The following is a 12,950-nucleotide window of genomic DNA, read 5'->3' on the forward strand; positions in this document are numbered from 1 at the left end:
TAAGAAAGCATTTGGTGTTTTGGCTTTCATTAACAGGGGGATCGAGTTTGAGAGCCACGAGGTTTTGCGACAGCTCTACAAGTCCCTGGTGAGACCACACTTGGAATATTGTGTCCAGTTCTGGTCGCCCTACTGTAAGAAAGATGTAGAGGCTTTGGAGAGCATTCAAAGAAGGTTTACTAGAATGCTGTCTGGACTGGAGGGCTTGCCTTATGAAGAAAGTTGGAATAAGCTCAGACGTTTCTCTCTGGAGAGAAGGAGGAAAAGAGGAGACCTGATTGAGGTATACAAGATAATGAGAGGAATAGATAAAGTCAATAGCTAGACACTTTTCTCCAGGGCAGGATTGACTGGTACAAAGGGATTTATATTTAAGATATTAGTAGAAAGGTATAGAGGAGACGTCAGAGGTAGGTTCTTTGCGTAGAGAGTTGTGAATGTATGGAATGCATTGCCAGTGGTGGTGGTGGTGGAAGCAGAGTCATTAGGGACTTATAAGCGACTGCTGGACATGCACATGTTAAGCAGTGAGTTGAGGGGTGTGTAGGTTGTTATTATATTTTACATTAGGATCAAACCTCGGCACACCATCGTGGGCCAAAGGGCCTGTTCTGTGCTGTACTTTTCTATGTTCTATGTTAAAGCATCTCATAAATGTGAGTATTTAATGTCCACTTTGGCAGATTTAATTGATTCTAATTGGAATGTAACTGCCAAAGCTTTAGCAAAACTGAATCAGCAAACAGCTTCAAACTGTGCACACATCCATCATATAACATTGCTGCTCCACATTAACCTTTCAAATGCACTGCTCCATTCCAAATAGCGGACCACCCGTTCCCATTCATAGAAATTTGTTTCTGATGGATGGAAGTGGTTGTTTCGGTACTTCTGCCATTTTTATTGAACTCATCTCAAGTTACACTTAAGAATTTAACACTCAGGACAAGACTGTTTGTGTTAAGCTTTATCAATTTTGACCAGTTTGCCAGCTCTTCATGTTCTTGAATATTGGAATGGGACTGGGTTCTATAAGCCCTCTAGGGACAGGCTGCAGGTCATTAGGTGGATAATAATAAGGGAAGAAAGGAGTTTCAGTGGCTCTCATATTTCCACCTCCGTAGTATTTTATTGATCCCAAATTGGTGGGCGGCACGGTGGCACAGTGGTTAGCACTGCTGCCTCACAGCGCCAGAGACCCGGGTTCAATTCCCGACTCAGGCAACTGACTGTGTGGAGTTTGCACATTCTCCCCGTGTCTGCGTGGGTTTCCTCCGGGTGCTCCGGTTTCCTCCCACAGTCACAAAGATGTGCGGGTCAGGTGAATTGGCCATGCTAAATTGCCCATAGTGTTAGGTTAAAGGGGTAAATGTAGGAGTATGGGTGGGTTGCCCTTCGGCGGGTCGGTGTGGACTTGTTGGGCTGAAGGGCCTGTTTCCACACTGTAAGTAATCTAATCTAAAAATAGGGAAAGGATGGCCACTCAGGTGTTCAATGTAGAGTCTGTTCCCGCCAATGCTGGCAGTTTGTTAGCAGTAGGTGGGTCCTCCATTGTGTGGGAGACCTCCTGCTGCATCCTAGAGACAGGCCTGCAGGATGTCCCTCCTAATGAAGTACCTTATGGCTCATAACAGGGCATCCCATCTGCATATTGGAACAGTCTCCTGTCCATGGTGGTGATCATTATGGGAACTGGAAATCAGAGTAAGTGAGTGAAAGAAGCCGTGAGGGCTAGAGTGTTCACAACATTCCCAGGACCAGGTTAGCAGGTCCTACTGAGACCATTAATAAGTCATTAAGATCCCCCAATTGGTGCATGGACACTGGGTTACTCCTACTCCTAGTAAGAGTACTGTGATTACTGCTGTTATAGTGCTATCAAGCAAATAGTGAAGTGTGGCCATGTGATAAAATCATTTACATTCAGTGCTGAATACTTGAGACTTTTTTGTGAGAAACTTTATAATTCTTCTCGATGTTCTTAATACACTTTTTGTTTCATACAATGGTGATTTTCTACATAGGAGTACAGAGGATAAACAGACCATTTGGCACAATCAGTTCATGCCAGCGCTTATGTTCCACTCAAGGTGTTTCACATCTTTTCTCATCTAAATGGCCCATTGTAATTCTCTATTCCCATCCCTTCCAAGTGTTCGCCTTGAAATACATCTAAACAATTGATTTCTACTATTCCGACTGGTCACATATTCCCCGTTCTCATCATTCTTTCAGTGAAGAGGTTTCTTCTGAATTCCCTTTTGGATTTCTTGAGGTACTGTCTTATATTGACAGTCTCTAGTTACGTTATACTCCGTAATGAAATGTTTTCTCTGTACCTTCTGTTTTCAAAACCTTTCATAATTTTAGAACTGTCATCCTTCTTTTCAAGAGACAAGTGAACAGCACAACAATTCTTCCTTGATATACACAGCCAGAAACTTGTGTAGCATTCTTATAAATCTTCTCTTCACTCTCTCTCATACATTCTATAATATGTCAACTCGAACCGCAGGCAATACTATTAATTATAGTCAACCAAATTTCTATAGTGACCCTACTTTCAAATCTATCCCTTTAGAGATAAAACTTAGAGCCTTGTTTGCATTTTTATGGCCTTTGCAACCTGTGGTGAAATTGTTAGTGACTGATGTAATTGTCTGAAATCCCTTTGTTTGTCTCCCTCACTTAGACGTGCATCTTTGAATAAATGACCTGCACATTATTCCTACCAAGATGTAACACCTTATGTTTATCTGTGTGGATCTTCATTTGCTAATTATTTGAACATGCCGTAAATTAGTTAATGATCACTTGCAACTTCTTGTAGTCCTCAGAATTGGCTACATTTCAACATTCCTTTCCAATTTGGTGTCATTGAATTGCTAATTATTTTTCTCGTAATTACATACAATATTAATTTGCAGTTTTACTTTATTTTGTTTTGAAGTTTTAGAGAGGTGCAGTAATCCACACGGTAACTATAACAACTAAATGTAGAATGACAGATAGATGGAAAGTATTACACACACAGGACTAATTAATAGGCTCTATTAACTTCAAGGCCAAAACAGGAAATTATTTTTTACACGAATGATATGGTGAGATTATCCGTAGTGCAATCACTTTTGTCAATTCTTTTTTGGTGCAGTTTATTCCCCCAGGTCTTTCTGTGCTACTGGTATGAAATTGAAAAGGCACCCATCCTCCATTTTAAGCTAAATGATAATAAAAAAAAACAGCGTTTATATAAAAAGTAACATGATTTATGAAAACATCTCTCTCGGCTTATACATATTCACAGCCATGTAGAGTTATACAGGGAGAGGCTGAATGAGCTGGGGCTGATTTCCCTGGAGCGTTGGAGGCTGAGGGGTGACTTTATAAAGGTTTATAAAATCATCAGAGGCATGGATACAGTGAATAGACAAGGTCGTTTTCCCTGGGGTGGGTGGAGTCTCATCTAAACCTCGTGAGTATAGATTTAGAGTGAGAGGGGAAAATGTTGAAAGTACCTAAGGAGTAACTTTTTCATGAAGGGGATGGTGTGTATGGAATGAACTGCCGCAGGAAGCAGTGGAGGCTGGTGCAATTTCAAGATTTAAAAGGCATCTGAGCGTGTAGACGAATAGGAGGGTTTAGAAGGATATGGGCCAAGTACTGGCAAATGGGACTAGATTAGTTTAGGATATCTGGTCAGCATGGGCAAGTGAGACTGAAAGATCTGTTTCCAAGTTGTACATCTCTATGACTCTATGATCTACCCCTTTGCTCTTAATGTACTAGTCGAATCTCTTTGGATTATCTTTAACATTATCTCCCAAGGTTATCTCATTTTCCTTTCTTGCCCTCCTCATTTCCCTCTTTAAAATGTCCCTGCACTTCTTGTACTCTTCGGGATTCACTTGATCTCATTTCTCTATATCTAATATACGATTCATTCTTAATCTGAACCAGAGCCTCAATATCGTTATTCCTCCAGTGTTCCCTCCTCTTACCAGCCTTATCTTCACACCAACAGGAACATCACGCCTCCAAATTCTCGATATCTCACTTCTGAAAGCCTCACTCCTGCCAGCCGTCCCTTGACCTGCAAACAGTCTACTCCAATCAACCCTTGAAAGTTTTTGTCTCATACTATCAAAATTTGCCCTCGTCCAATTAAGAACTTTAACTTATATATAATGCCAATCCTTTCCATAAATATTTTACAACTAATCGAATTATGACCCCGGCCCCAAAACGCTCCCCTACTAACCATTCAGTCACTTGCCCTGCCTTATATCACAAGAGTAGGTCAGGTTTGCTCCTTCTGTGATAGTTACATCTGCATATTAATGAAGAAAATTGACTTTAGCACTTACCAAATTCCTCACCATCCAAGCTCTTAAGACCATGGATGTCCCACTTTATGTTTGGAAGGTTAAAATTTGCTATTATTCCAATCCTATTATTCCTACATATAAATAAGATCTTTCGACATATTTGCTACTGAATTTCACTCTGACTACCGGGGGGACTATTACAATCGCATAAAAGTAATCATGCTTTTCTTATTTCTGAGTTCCATCCACATAGCTTCACTAGACCATCCCTCAGAAATACCTTGTGTTAGAACAGTAGTCATGTTTCACCACAAGAAAAATTGACTCCAATCTACTTCTAGCTCTTCCTACTTCTGCCGTACCTTTGATGATGGGAGGGGCTTTGAACATAAATTATTCAACTTACTGGTGATGGTTAGTAGCTGAAAATAAAGATCCTATGGGTGACTTGGGGTGATGGGAAATAAAAGGTTACATTGTGTGGAAGGAAAATTCTGGATAGAAACAAGAATTTTAAAAAACGAACTCCATTCTGTCTGCCCAGGTCTTGCCTACACCGCTCTACCTCCAGAGTACTTTCCTTTTATTTTGATGAGTTCAAGATAATCTAGCCGCTGTTTTGTACTTGTTAACCATTTGTTAACGGGTGTTTGCCGTTTCAGAATGTAGATTGCCTTATCGTGTACGTTCTCAGAGTTCAGTGTTTGCAGTCCTTGTTGGTTCAACCTGTGCTTTGGTCTATAATGCAAAATTAGAGAAAAATATTAATAACAATTTAAAATAAAATGTTAGGGTATTGGAAGAACAGCTAAGAGCTTCAAAGCTTGACAGACGGCTTGTGGGAAAGGACATGGAAAGCAGCAGGGTTTCCAGAAATTCTCATCTCTGCCTTCCCTGATCGAAATCAACCTGTGATCTATAATTTTTGAGGATTGTTATTCATTAATATCGGTGTGTCAGATAGATCTCAGTCTCAGGAAGGTGTGACCTGCTTCTTTGTTTTGTGATGAACTCAGGGGAACATACAATAGTAAGGGGGTAAACCCAAAGGGGTGAAGGACCAGAGGATACCCCGTGTGTATGTGCACAAATCAGGGAATGTACCATGACACGTGGACAGAAGAGCAAATAAACCCTACTTCATCACCCTACGCTGTAGAGAACAAACACAAAGCAATTATGTTAAACTGAAATAAAACAGTCTCTTGTCTCACCTAGAATGTTGCATCTAGTTTCAGGTGCCACGTTTTTGAAAAAAATGCAAAGTTATGAGATTGGGTGCGTGACTGATTCACAACACTATTCCCGGGATGATACACCTCAGTAACTCTGAGAAATTGAGAATGTTCTCCTCTGCTGATAGTCTCCAGACTCTATGATCAATTGCTGTGATTGGTTCTCAATTCCGTCTTGCGTCATATAGATCTCAATGGCTGAATATTTCAGGTACTCATGAGCTGTGCCTTGCCTGATCACAGCGACCTCTGGTTTATTATTTTTGAGGGTTGCTGTTCAGTAATATCCCTGTATCAGACAGATCTCAGTCTCATTCCCTGGGGTTTGACAGGTGTGGTGTGTCAAGTAGATCCCAGGAATTGTGCTCCATGAGATTTATGTGTGAGAAAAACTCCAGTTCTGAGAATCCGCCCTTGGATTGTGCACGTGTTGTGTCTGAATACCTGACTGAACGTTGACATTTTTGGATGATGAATGTTTCGTTGGGCGCTTTAGGTGGCGATTTCTGCATTACTAACCCAGGCTGCCCTGACATTGGGAGTACTTTTAGTTTAGACAGTGTAGAGTAAACTTTCAAACTCCGTTGTCTGCCTTTTTTCGGTTTCTGGTGGAGCCTATAAAATTATCATGAGGTGACCCGAGGCCGTGACCCTTGGTGCATAAGTGGAAATGTTCTCTAATCATTCTGCCTCTGGAATGTTCCATCAGGCATATCGTGTGAAAGATGTATTTACATTAGTGGGCTGCATGGTAGCGCAGCATTAAACTAAATAACTGGATGAAACACAACCAAACAGAACAAGTGAAAGTATTTGGCTGGGAAAGGAGTAGGATGTGGGAAAATGTATTATTACTGACTGGCCTTGAAGAAAGAATTAAGCAAACTCAAGGTTAGTACATATTCATTCGAGATTTATTAACCATTTCAGAAAGCATCTTTATCCAAAAGGTTGATGTAAAAGCTAACAGAAGTGAATATAATGGCTGGATGCCACATTGAGACGAGAACACATGCGCTGTGAGCTGGGAATTTTCTGTACATCAGTAACAGTCACAAGAAAGGCAATACAAAGGCTCATCAGAAAGTGTAGGCAACCATTCTGAGTAAGGAACAAATAAAAACAAAACAAACGGGCTTCAAACAACTGGGAAGCTACAAATTCTTCCAACCACAACCATCTCAAAGATATCAAAGTGAAAAGGAAAATCCATCAATAATTGTCTCAGTTACACGCTGATAAACTGAAGTAATCTCACTGTTAGAGTCAGCAACAGGACAGATTGGAGATTGGGAATTCAGAGACCTTGATAAGCAGATCAGGAAAATCAAAGGGGTCCACAACTCATTCACTTAACCTGGAAAAGAGAGAGAAAGCAATGACGCAGATATTTATGATCAGGGGCTTTCAGATTTAATGTTTATTCAATGGCACACTTAGAGATTTTACAAAACATATTGGGCTGCTTGGCGTGAGAAATATGTGATTATTCTCACCTTCACCAGAGTGACGGCAGCGCTGTAGAAAATACTCAGGAAGAACAAGGTGATGAATGTGGAAGCAGTTGTCCAGATGTTGCTGTTATCATCCTCATAGTCTTCAATCCAAGTGCGATCTATTGAATCTATGAATATAAATCCGAGAGAACGCATTGAGATTGTTTATTGATCCAGATCAATCTATCTGCATCCAAGTCATGTAATTGGAGACCATTACATCTTCATAAAGCCGTCAGGTATTTCTCAAGTGTGACTCTTATCTGTATCTATTAGTGCATTATTGACTCAGCAAGAAATTACAAATACTAACTGCACATGTTCTTTCTTCATTGTCCATGTCTGAAAGTTTTAAATTATATTTCTTGTCATCTATTATTTAAGGATATTATTATTTGAGGAATGCTTATTACGAATGATGATTTTAATTATATCATTATATTATAAATATAGGCTGTGACAGCACTTTAGTTGAAAATTGTAGCCATCACTGAATAAAAGTTCAAATGTGATTCTCATCTTTTATATTGGTGACCAATTGCTTGGCAAATCATGATTATAAGTGACATCACAGTCAGGACATTGCTTCATATTTTAGTTTGTAGGATCTGTATATTTAGGAATAAGTTTTTGTACGTGTGTCCCTTAATTTATTTGATCTACTGCTTGGTGTGTTTGGTTTCCCTTTAATGTTTGTGTATGTGGTTATAAGAGTCTCTTACTTCACTCTAGCCCATGTTGGAGTCTGTGCATGAATAAACATATTTCTGTTCCTTTACTGCTGGTGTGCTCATGTGTTTGTGCACCTAAATTTTGGTCTTTTCCCAGTGTGTAAGCATCATCATGCTAATATGCCACTTCGTTGCTGCCTATACCTATCTTGTAATGTCTTTGTGAGTGTTCACTTTTCATTAGTGCTATCTAAAACGTGTGCTTATGTGTCTGTTTCAGATCCTACCTACACTGGGTTATTTTTGTATTTATGCTTAATTAATGTTAGCATGCAATGTTATGTTTTGATGGATGTTTATATTTATATGATGATGATTGCTTGTGTGGCAATCTTTCCCAAACCATCTCCTGATCAGCTTGTTTGTGCTATTGTTTGTGGATACTTGCTGATCCTTGTGCCCATTATCCTCATTTAATAAACGCCCCTCTATTTGTTCATCTATGCACTTGTGTGCCTGCATGTGAGACTCTGAATTTGTGTGTGCGTGTGATATTGTATACATGCTGATCAATGTGGTTTAATAATAACTAATTAAGCTGCCTCTGTCATCGTATGTTTGTGATTCTGAAAATGGGAAAATAATGATATTAATGTTTATCTCTGTGCACGTACGTGCCTGTGTGAGTTGACATGTGGGAGGACATTTTTCGGAATTTGTATCTGTGTGTTCATGTGTGTATGTCTGTACGCATTGTGCTGTATGAATGGATATGTATTCATGCCCATTTGTGTGTTCCCGTGTGTCGATGTTTCTCATGGTTATCTGTGAGTACTCCTGTTCATTTGTGCAAATGATTTTCTTTTGGTGTATGTGAGTTTTTGTATGAGCTTAGGTGAGTGTTCAAGTACCACTTGCATGTGTGGTTCTGTGCGAGTATGCGTGTGTGACATCTTATCTATGTGTACATTTGAGTGTGCACATAAATATGTGTCATTACGTGTGTATTTGTGATCATCTCTCTGCATCTGTTCTTATACCAGACTGCAATTTTCATTATTCTAATTTATTGTTCTAATTTTAATGCATTGCCCATAATTAGATTTGACCTTGGTGTTACAGGAAACATTTCCCATCGTCGTGCAGAGATAAGCGTTTTATGAGCAACTCTTCTGTTGCAGTGATAGAACTTCTGTCTCTGAGAGAAAAGGCGTCAGTTCAAATCCCCACTGTCCCAGAGATAACATTTCTGAATATGTTTATTAGAAAATGTCTACTTGTGTTCCGTATGTGAAACTAAATGATATCAGTTATTCGAATACCAGAATTGATCCCATGTGCCCCAGAAAACTGAGACAAAACTATGGAATTCAAACTGGGACGATGCAAACACCAGTTTTGGATTATGGGAATCAATGTTAATCATTTGTTAACAGAGCCAAGCGTGTCTAACATGCTTTAAAGGTATTGTTTTGCATGGGAATGTTAAATCTTTGGACAGTAAGCAAGAAGCTGACTGTCCCTGTTAGCAAATGGGTTACATTACAGAGGACATCTACCATGAAAACTCTGGACAGGGAGCAAGAGGACAGACCATTCATCGTTCCCCTCCCCTCTGCTCCACAACAACTTATCTGTTGATTCTCTTTGGTGTGAAAGTGAAGATACATTCTGTCAACTCATGCGCTGGCGCAAAATCCCTGGCAGTTCCCCAGAAACAAAGGTTACATTCAAACTGTTCGGCACTCTTTACGATTGGTATGTTCCAATCAAATTTAATTTTAAAGTGTCTTAAATTTACATTTCTAATTGGTGCAATTTGGCAGTTTAAAACTGACATGAATTTTGTACGAATGTCAAATGGGGGGAATCAAAAACACCAAGTTCAAAACTCGTGCCCTACGTGGACATTGTCAGATTTTGTCACCGAAGGATTTAGGATGAATGAAGTACTTGGTGGAATCCTGCAATGAGTGAGCTTTACTCTGTCTCTGACCCAGGGTGTATCTGAGCAGAGAACATTAACTGCACAAGACACTCATCCTAGACCTGCTAATAATCCACTTTAACTACACAGATGCAATGTAAGTCAGAGTGAGAAACAACTAATTCAGTATTTAACTCACAACTGGAGGAAAAAAAAAACACTTCATTACTTCTGTTGAATTATTAAATGCAACTTTGAGATTTTTATTGACATGAATTAACAGTGTCCATCAGTGCAAGTGAAATGTTTACAAAACTCGGTTTACCGCTGGATTAATCGACTGTTCTGTTGATGATCTTCAATGGAATCGCTTCATGTCCCACCACACAGGAGTAAGAAGCACCGCTGGCCCACTCCTCCGCTGTAATGGATAACAGGCTGTAGATGAAGAAGGAAGTGTTGTCACTCTCCGCCATCACCTCGGTGTTCTTGTAGTTATTGGGATTCACCGGCTTGTCATTGTTTGTCCACTTGACGAAGATCTCTCGGGGGGAGAAACCTCTCACTAAACAGGTGAGGGAGAGAAACCTCTGAGCGGAGATTTCTTCTGTTGGTGGCAGGAGGACCGACACTGATGGCTCCAGCGGATTAATCACTGCAGAATATTTGAGACAAATATAAATCAACCAAAAAAATCCTGAACCGATATCACAATTTCGCTAAATATTTAAATACGCCATGTTTAATTTGGGATTTATTTACTTTCGTTTTCTAAAGGAGCAGAATGTTACGCATACTGTTCATTAAAAAAAGGAAAGTTTAATGTGAAAGTTGTCTCCATGTTTCCAGCCCACAACGAGGACATTCTGTCCATTTGTCATTGCTGATAGTGGCGTCACAACTCAGGCTTCTTCCCACCTTATCTGACTTAATCAGAATACAATATCCTTTGGTCCATCTTTTTCTTAATCAGCTACTTAGCTATCCTGCCTTCAGATGCATAATTAATGCCCCCAACGGTGTTTGCTCATTACCAATCAAAGCCTGACATTGATGTAACTGGATCTGGATTACACATGGGATCCTTTGTGCTTTAATCTCACCGCTCACCTTTCTTCTTGTGGATGGAGTCTCTCAGCAGAGTCGGTAGATTCTGATGGTACTCCACACATTCAAAAGTAACGCCACTCAGCCAGGCTTCAGTAGAAATGTCTAATTTGCTGATCACGCTGTCGGGATTCTGTCCAGGCTGCTCAGCAATCTCTGATTTCAGAGGCTTCTTTTCTTGTTTCCAGGTAATGTTAACTCCAGAAGGAAGATTGGACACAACGCAGGTTAACGTCACCGTCGCCTCCAGTAAGACTTGTTCTACTGCCGGTGGGAGGATTTTAACGGTGTTAGGGTGGCACTCGGTATCTTCTATGAAACAAAAATCAAAGTCAATGAAAAATGCCCCTTTCTGATACAAACAGCCAATCTTCAGATTACTCCTTCACAGGGTGAAGACACCACCTCCAAAATGGCAACTCCAACTATTCTGAAACGATGCTTACTATTGTTGATGTATTTTGATCTGTGAAACATTTGTGATTGCCTAGGACATACCCTGTGTAATTATTCCGAAAGAACACTGGCTTTGTAACAAGTGAAACCTGTGAAAAAAGTAAAATCATCGAAGATACCATCATGTAACCCATGGAATTATCTTTCTTTCGGAGTTTGTCTCTCACTTAAGACCATCCATTGATACTTGTGACAAGAGTAATCTGAATATAATGAGTTCATTTCCATGTTCATAACCTTTAGGTGCAAGTGCTGCTGGTCACACTGACTGCCAAATCACATCCCAAATTTTGGATAGATTATAATAAATAATAATTATTCTCTTTGCAGAGTTCTAAAGTGTTACAGGAGCAGTGAACAGCCATGGAAATTCTGTTCATTATATTTAACATGATTAAAAATACTTTGCGTTATTGGTGTGATGTCATTCTCTAATTTATGTCATTGTTCCTCGTGGGCTGTGTTTGGAATAGATCTGAAAACAAGACATTGAGTACAGCATTGGATATCGAGAAGGACACCCATCTCCTTAAGTCTTTCCCTCCATTCAGTTAGTTCATAACTGGTCTGTACTTTCACTTTATTTACCAAGCTGCATTTTTTAATTTCTTCATATAGCAGGAGAGAAAACAAACAAACAAAAGCGTCTTAAATTAATCTACAAACGCGATGGAAATGTCACTAATTTTATAGACATCCACTACTCACTGTGTAAACATCGCCACCCCAAACAGGCTAAATCAGCCGGTCTCGAGTTCCTAGTTCATTCATCCCTATTGTAGCATTCCCACCAGAATTTATTCTCCTGCCTCATCCACTAATTACAGAGAGCATCTTAAAGAAGCTCAGTGAGATCTCATTTATCCCAGTTCATCAAATGTGATAGCCACTTGGTCTGTGGTCTGATCCCATAAATGAAGTTAAAGAGCTCAGTACCAGATAACAATCGATGTCGTACAATGTCCAACCAACAGGTCATTCCTGAGCAGGGAATGAAGCATTGAACGCATTTTGATTTATTTTCAAGTAAGGATCACTGCATATGTTAACCACGTCAATTTGATAGAGCATCAGAATAAGGCTGTTCGGCCAATCCAGAGTTTAGATCAGAATGATGCTGGAAAAGCACAGCAGGTCAGGCAGCATCCGACGAGCAGGAAAATCGACATTTCAGGCTAAAGCCATTCTCCTGCCTTCTCCCCGTACTAAACAAGAGCCGATCTATCTCTGGCTTGAATACACACAATGGCCTGGTCTCTACAGCCCTCTGCAGCAACATGTTCCACAGACTCATCACCCTCTGGCTGAAGAAACCCTCCCCATCTCAGTTCTAAACGGTGCCCCTTTGACCCTGAGACTGTGCCCTTGGGTCCTAGTCTCGCCTACCAGTCAAAGCATCAATTCCACATTCACTCGACCTCAGTCTCTCAGTATTTTCTATGTTTCAATCAGATATCTCTCCAATATCTCCCTCCAACCCAAACTTATCCTTGAAGCAGCTACCGGGCAAGCATTCAGCACTCTGAATGCCTCTCCCAGCATGGTCAGGCAACAAACTATTTCACAAAGCTCACTGTCTAAGTATCTATCTGCAACAGAGAGGAAACATGCTTTTCTGACTTGCCTAAAGGTTGAATTATGAGCAATGCTAATGTAACCCTCAAACTGAAATGAGATACGTGGCATGTTGGGAAACGAGAAGCTGTACCGTGCTGTTTCCTACGCCTGATAAA

The 12,950-nt window shown here is 40.2% G+C and overlaps 1 long non-coding RNA gene across 1 annotated transcript; it reads right to left on the bottom strand.

Annotated features, from left to right (window-relative positions):
* Positions 1–6,458: 6,458 nt before the first annotated feature.
* Positions 6,459–7,277, bottom strand: LOC148138681 (uncharacterized). Its single transcript, XR_015753813.1, has 2 exons — positions 7,057–7,277; positions 6,459–6,917 (listed from the first exon to the last, which is right to left on the bottom strand). It is a non-coding gene; the product is annotated as an uncharacterized LOC148138681 (long non-coding RNA).
* Between the last annotated feature and the right edge of the window lie 5,673 nt (positions 7,278–12,950).

This window comes from Chiloscyllium plagiosum, unplaced genomic scaffold, assembly GCF_037043375.1.
Source record: "Chiloscyllium plagiosum isolate Xiang-an unplaced genomic scaffold, Cpla_swu_hap1 HiC_scaffold_39, whole genome shotgun sequence".
In the NCBI taxonomy this organism is placed as follows: domain Eukaryota; kingdom Metazoa; phylum Chordata; class Chondrichthyes; order Orectolobiformes; family Hemiscylliidae; genus Chiloscyllium; species Chiloscyllium plagiosum.